The sequence below is a fragment of the Trichosurus vulpecula genome, chromosome 2 (genome assembly GCF_011100635.1).
Source record: "Trichosurus vulpecula isolate mTriVul1 chromosome 2, mTriVul1.pri, whole genome shotgun sequence".
Classification (NCBI taxonomy): Eukaryota; Metazoa; Chordata; class Mammalia; order Diprotodontia; family Phalangeridae; genus Trichosurus; species Trichosurus vulpecula.
Genome location: NC_050574.1, coordinates 27,875,023 through 27,882,755, shown reverse-complemented (window position 1 = coordinate 27,882,755; position 7,733 = coordinate 27,875,023).

The window sequence follows — 7,733 nt, the reverse complement described above, 5'->3', positions numbered from 1 at the left end:
TAAAGAAGATACTGTTTTCTTTGGTCTGTTGTAAATGCTAACGGCCTTCGGCCTTCGTAATAGTTGCCACATCCTTTTTCTTTTACTAAAAATATACCTTTCCGAGCTTTCATTAGTCTGATCAGCCAGTCCGACAGACTGTAACTTGACTGTTGCATAGTGATGTCATTTTGGTCCTCAACAACCAACCAACGACCTTTTCCTGTCTATGTGCCCTACCTGATCTCACCCAAAACTGCTTTCTAAGCCTACCTACATGATTTACTTGGTCTTACTCAAATCTGGGTCACATAGCTGGGTTATTCATGTAATGGCTAGCAAGGACCCTAAAAACTCTTGCAATACTTTTCTCAGCACTGTATATATTTTTTTGTTGGACTTTCAGTTTTAAATAATATTCCTGGATGTCTCCCTTATTCTTATATTATCTTTGTGAAGAAGGGAATGTGTCACCTTTTCTGTTTTACATATGGGAAGATTTGAGGCAAACAGGAAGCAAGTGATTTACCCAAGGCCTCACAGTCAGAGAAACAGGTTTCCTAATCACCAGTCTTTCATGGGATCTCACAGATACTTCCCAAGACATTCCCATACACCTGAACTGGCTCTCCACCTTATATGGAAAGTAACTCTTGGGTTTGGCAGATGTCTTTCATGATCGGATGGATCATGTATCTGGAATCTAGTCTCCTAACCACCAGGGGTGTGCCTGTCACAACACCAGAAAGAAACACATATTTACAAGATGATTCCAGGCCCTCCATCAAGACAGCCCTATTTTGGGGAGGGGCACAGCAACTCTGCATAAGCTTCAGGACCTCCATATGCCTTCTAGGAAAATGGTATCTAAACTTTTTTGATTGAGTGGTTTTATCAAAAAAAATTTTTAACATGCACTCCTAATATATTTATATTAACTTATTAATTAATTGTGTAACAGAACATTGTGTAGATAGAGAGTTAGCCTTGGAGCCATGAAAATCTGAGTTTACATCCTACCTCTGGTGTATATTGGCTATGTGACCATTGTCAAGTCATAAGCTCTCAGTGCCCTGGCAACTCTTTAAGACTATAAGTTACAGAGAAGGTGTAGACCCAGATTGGTAGAAGAATTTTCCTCATTCAGGAGTTTACTGTACTGATTACATCACAGATCTAGTCTCTTCCTATAAATTACATGTATATAATACTGTACATATAATTATGTACATTATAAGACCTATGCCAAAGGGAGAATTTTTAAAGGGATGAGATAAAGATGAAATAATATTTTGAAAATAACATTGTATTGCGAGTACAAAATATTTTTGTTCTCACTAAAATATTAATTATGTTTTTACTGAGAGCAATGTGATTGAATATGCTTCATATTTTTTTGAAATTTGATTTGAAATTTTTGTGATATAGCAGTTTAAAAGTCTGGTTCTATGTTAAGTTTATTTTGATATTTGATTTAAAGGTTGTCATAGCTGGAAAAGATATATCAAGATATGTAAATACAAGTGGATGAAAATGCTTCATTGGCTGTGCTTACCAAATCATGATGCTCATTTTTTGATCCCATACACCAACTATGTTGTTGAAATTTAGCTAGTATATCCAGAAAATATGATAAATTATTTCTGTTCTCTTTCTGACCTCTGATAGTTTACAATCTAAGACAAATAATACCATGAACAGATGCTCAGTATAGACAATTGTACACTGCTGAATATTTTACTTATTTCTGTCAAATGTAAAATTATATAAATTATTAAAAAGCTTTGAGATGCAGCCTAAACATTCAAAACCACTGCAACACTATTTCTGTCTCATATCATTGTAGGACTACAACATAATTATCCTACGCCCTGAGAAAAATTATATATATATATATATATATATATATATATATATATATATATATATATATATATAAAGAGAGAGAGAGAGATATGTATGTATGTGTGTGTACATATACATACATACATACATACATACATATATGTAAGTTATTTGATAGAAGCATTTCTTTTCTGGTCGTTGGATCCTCCTGGGCCTAGAAAAATACTTGGCACATAGTAGGTGCTTTAAAAAAAATGTTTACTGGAACAGCAATGTTGTAAGATGATCATCTATGAATAACTTAGCTCTTCTCAGTAATACAATGATCCAAGACAATTCCAAAGGACTCATGATGGAAAATGCTCTCCACATCCCGAGAAAGAACTGATGGAGTCTGAATGCAGATCAAAGTATACTATTTTCTTTCTTTATCTCTTTTGTGGTTTTTTCCTTTTGGTCTGTTTCTCCTTTCACAACATGACTAATATGGAAAGATATTTTACAAGATTATACATATATAACATATTTACAATTCTTACCTTTTTTAGGGAAGGGAGAAGGAAGAGGGAAGAGGGAAGGGAGAGAGGGAGGGAGAAAATCTGGAACTCAATTTTTAAAAGAAATGAATATTAAAAATTTTTTACATGCAATCGGAAAAAATAAAATACTATAAAAATGAAAAAAAGGAAATTTGGCTAGTACATTTCCACTTTCTCTGCTGTCAGTTTTTTCTCCTTCAGGCAAATAGGCTCTTGCATTGTTTATATTTTTAATGTTATTTTGGAGACCATTGCCCTAGAAAAGGGGAAGGTCAGGAGAAAGACAGAGGGTGAGGAAGGTAGGAAGAGAAGCAAATGGGGAAGATGGAGGGAGGGAAGAGAAGGAATAAGAAGAGGAAAGTGGGGCGGGAAGAGAAAGAACCCATGAACCAAAAACTGAAACAAACTACCTTAATTTGATGACTTTTCAAATCCCAATTTTTCTTTTTTATGGAACACAAATCAGATATGGATGTGAATTATGGAACACTATGATCTTTGAAGATTGGAAATTTCACTTAACCCCAGCGGGGCAGAGAGATTCATAGTGGGCATATAAGTAAGTTAAAGCATGCAAACAGCAATGATTTGCATAAAAGTAGTGTAACATACGCATTAACAGCAACAACAATATTAATGTTGCCCATCAAAAATCAGTGTGGCTGGCTCAGGTCATGGCTTTCTTGAGGTCTTTTCAGCTTCTCTTTATTCCAGAGATAAATGGAGAAATAGAAAGGGGGGGGGGAACCACAGGAATCCTGGAACAAAATGACCAGGCTACTTGGTGATAAAGGGCTTTAATTGAAAGAGAAGGTCTCAGTTCCATTTGGTTTCCCTCTTCTGAAAAACTTTTAAAAAGCTGCCTTTAAAACGCACATCGCAAAATAATTTATAAGATGCTTTGTGCCCCTATACAATCTGCTAATTGCCAAGTTGGATGGAGGTTCCCCACCCACTTAAATTTTGCCTGATCGAATGTCCACCTCTTTTCCTTCCCTTTCCCCCCACTTCCTATATATAGTAAAACACACCCCAAAATCATATTTTTCAAACCAATATTTAGAAAAAGTAAATAGCTAGGAAACAAATATCAAAGCAACCCTTAGTTTTTTGACCTTGTCTTAACTAAATCTATTGTTTTGGCCAAGAACACAAAACGGAAAAACAGAGAGTGGGGTAGATTCAACATCATTCTATGGTTTTCTCCAAGAAGCTAGAATTCAGTCACTCTCTCCTCTAATGGTGGTTTCCTTGGAGGCTATATCTCAAAGCTTCCGAGCCTCTCATGAATTGCTGGTCAGCAGCTTTTGCTTTAAGTAGTTTTTTGGAGGACAGAACTTGCTTTAATGGATGCTGGGATCTTTTCTTTAGGCTTAGTGGAGGGCCGTATAGTCCTTCTGATGAGGTTTGAGGTGGGTTTCAGGGACCCCTCAAGGACTGGAGTACAGGAGAGTGTTGTCTGGGATGAATTCATAGATTCAAGCATTCTTCAAATCAAGGTGGCAAAGGTTTATTGTAACACCAATACAGGGGGCAGAGCTCCTTAGAGAACTTGTATTCCTTAAGGAACTTGCAACTAAATAGGAATGAGGCTAAAGTTTATACAGGAAATGTAGTGGATTATCTGGCACACATGCTAATTAGGCGATAACTTATTACCTTGGGCACCGGCATCATTTACTACTGGAAAGCAGGGGAAAGGGTTTCTCAGGGGTGTATTTCTGGTCTGTTATGTCTGTAGTGAGATAGCTTTGAGAGTTGATGTCTATAGCTTGACCTCTGAATTGAATGTGATAACTTTGGGAATCAATACATGATAATTCTGTGGTTACAAGATAGTCTTGTTTTTACAAGAGAATTTTTCAGAAGTCAACTTGTTCTTGTGATGGGGAAAGATTGTTTTACTGGGGCTCACTCATGAGTAATTGTGGGGAAATGTAGTTTGTTTTACTACTCATGAGTTATTGCTAGGCATAGTGTCCTTGGGCAGGGGAGAAAACTGTCAGGGATAGTTTTTTGAAGCTAGGGAGAAATGTGATCTTGGAATCGAGGTCCAAGCACAAGCACCCAAGCACCCCATCACTTCATCCCCTACCCCCCACCCCTTCCCAACCCACAGCCCACACACGTGGTGTCCTGTCCCATTTCTTCTACTCTTCAGTTCTCTGGTCTGATCATATATAACATTGCCACGCTGGTGCTATTTATTGCAGCCTCAGATGATTTTTGTAGTTTGGAGCTTCAGTCCCCATAGTATTGAAAAGAAGGAAGGAATATAGGATGTGGGGCTGCGTTTGATTCCAAGCTTACAGGTCATGTCGGTTAGTGCAGCCTTGTTGTCAGGAAGTGTGGGGGGGGTCAGGGAGAGGGTACTGGTAATGCAAGTTAGGCATGTGAGAAACAAAAGAAGGAATTCTGTTTCCACAGGATTACGACTCCCAGTTTTACAGGGGTGATAACAGGATGTAAGTAAGAGGTGACTGGTTCTAATTGGAGCTATGACCAAGCAGAACCAGGCTTCTGATCAAACAAAAGGTCAGAAGCTTGTACACATGCTTAAGGAGCTGTTTAATATTATCCAGGGCAGAGCAAGCCAATTTAAATGCATATGTGAGGCATGATAAGGGAGGGGCGACATATCAAGGAGAAGAACATGGAAGAGGCGATTCAGGAAGTTGCATCTAGCCAATGGGGAACCAAGGGGGAAATTTGAATCTGGGACAGGAAATAGAAAGCCTTGCATTTATCTGAGCAAGTGTACTGCTTTACTGAGTTACCCATTCACAAGGAGTGTAAAATAAAATAAGAGATTTTCCCGGCTTCACAACGAGTATTGTTCTTTCTAGAGCGAGCGCACATCTCACAGGCATTAGTTCATGGCAATTTTTTTTAACCTTCTTTTGGGTTCTTCATGTCCTGGATTATGGAGACAGCTGAGTTGCTTTATATTGGTGTTGCAGCAATTCGGCTAGCAGCTGCTGTGAGGGTGAAAGACCAACACAAGCCCAACAACAAGATCGCTGCCGGCAAAGGTTCTTTTGATCTGCTTTACTAAGGAAAGTAACATTAAGGGGTTAACAATATCAATTTAATCGAATGTACAAATATCATTCACTTAGTTCAGGGGAAAAAGCCACCACCCTGAACTTAAGAGCAAATACAAACAAATCACAAACATCAACAGACAGACTTTGTCTGATTCAAATCTCAATGCATAGTTACCAGGGTTTAACAAAGTCCCAACATCTGGGTTTTACGAGGTGGAGGGTTCTTAACTACAGCTGCCCAGAGTCTCCACATTAACACACCTCCAAGAGTGAGAGCCCCCAGCAAATGGCTCTGTTCTCTCTTTTTATACACTCTTTAGCCGTCATCAAATGTCATCTGAGGGACCAGAACTCAGGCTCCTACTATTGGCTCTGGTCTTAGCAACTCCCCTCAGAACCCTGAGGGCTTCATGTCCACATAGGCTTAGCACCTAGTAGATAGGGGTTTGGGCCTGGGGTAAAGCTCAATCAAAGATAATTCATCATTTTAAAACAGTAAGAAAATCCCAAGTTAATTAATATTACAATTTGGCACTTAATTTCAGTTCTGGAGCGGTTTCAGTCATCTTGAGGATTAGGGAAAATGTCTGCTCCTCAATTTTGTTGTTCATGTGATTCAGTGGTCGTTCTCTTTCCTCTCGAGAGAGTTATTTTAAACTCCTGCTGTACCTAGAGCTCTGATCCCACTATGAGTCTTCTCTTCTCTATTTGGAAGATCTAAAACTCCAAGTCTTTAGTGACTTATGCCTCCTTGTAGGCAATTAGTCCAGTCTTGGCAGAAAAGCTATTGCATTAATAATAAGAGCACATTCAGAGCAATTAACACCTTTGCAACAGTAATCTTATCATAAGCCTTTGGGATAGTAAGATGGGTGGACAAATATCCAAATAGAAATTCATGCATTATTAACTAAACACAAGCTAGCCACCCTAAAGCAGCTACAGAAAGATTAACATACCATAATAAAAAAGGAGGAAGAAAACTGAGAGATGTTCTCAGAATACATGACAAATAAGTTAAAAATATACAGAAATATTTCCTGAATAAACAGATACCGCTGCTCAGAGGGATAGTAAAAGCAGATGATAGAAATATGTCCTTGGAGTTATTGAATGTAACTAATGTTAGTCATGTGGAGAAAGTAGACTGTGAGTCTGGGGACACATCTCCCTCAGAAATCAAAATAACAGAGCTACAGGGTTGTATAAATAGAGACCCTAAGGCTTGCAAGGTTAGGATGAGCCTTACTGACTTCTATCTAGAAGGTGCTCTCCACTGTCTTAGAGATCTCCTGCTCCACTAGGATATTCTAAAGAGATTAACCAAAAAGAAAACATCCCCACTAGGACAAATATGATCTTTGCAAACTCCAGAGTCCCGTGGTGAGTAGTTCCAGCCCCAAGGTTAACACATTCTCTCCACAATCACCCAACATCCTGTCCCTATTACTGAGCCTCCCAAATAAGCAAAGTGGCCAAGCAGCCTCACCTGACCAGCTCCTTTTACTGCATAAAATGTCAGCCCCAAGTTCCTCTCCAATGTCCCCCCAAGGCTTTGAAAATCCCTGTATTTGTGTGTATAACCCCATGTCCAGCTTCTGTCCAGTACCTAGCAATTGACATTTAGCTGATGCTAATTAAACTTTCTTATCTTCCAGCCTTACTTCCTGATTTAGTGACTTCTAGTCAAATGGACCAAGGTGGGAAGAATTACTCTGTGGGAGGATCTTAGCATCTCTGGGTTGAGGAATTCCCCAACAGTCACTACCAGATGGACCCTGTGTAATGGTTAATTAATCTTTCGTTCTCAAAGGGGACCATGACATCAGGGAAATGATGACATGACTTGCAGTTGACTTTGATTTGAGTGAGGGAGGGCTGCGCAAGGTCACCAGCCTCACTTTTATTATTGTTATAAAAAATTACTGAAGGTACATTCTTAAGGAGCGCTGACAATAATTGATTCAGACTTTATAAGGAAACACAACTCTGTAACAAACCTCTTCCAGATAGTTAGAAATATATAATCAGATGGTCAGAACTATACACCAGAGGCTCATGACTCTTTATCTCCATTCTACAAATGGAAATTCCAAAATATCTTTGAGAATTTGACAAATAAACTGTGCTGGAAGAGGGCACTATCTTATACAAAATAAACACCCCAGACATAACATTGATCAACAAGAACTGAAGAATGCCTTTTAAAATAGATTTGACCATAGTGAATACTAGTAATCTCAAAACAACACAGAATGGGAAGCTTTTAAAATAATAGAAACATGTCAGAGAACAACAAAACCACATGGAAATAGGAAGAAAT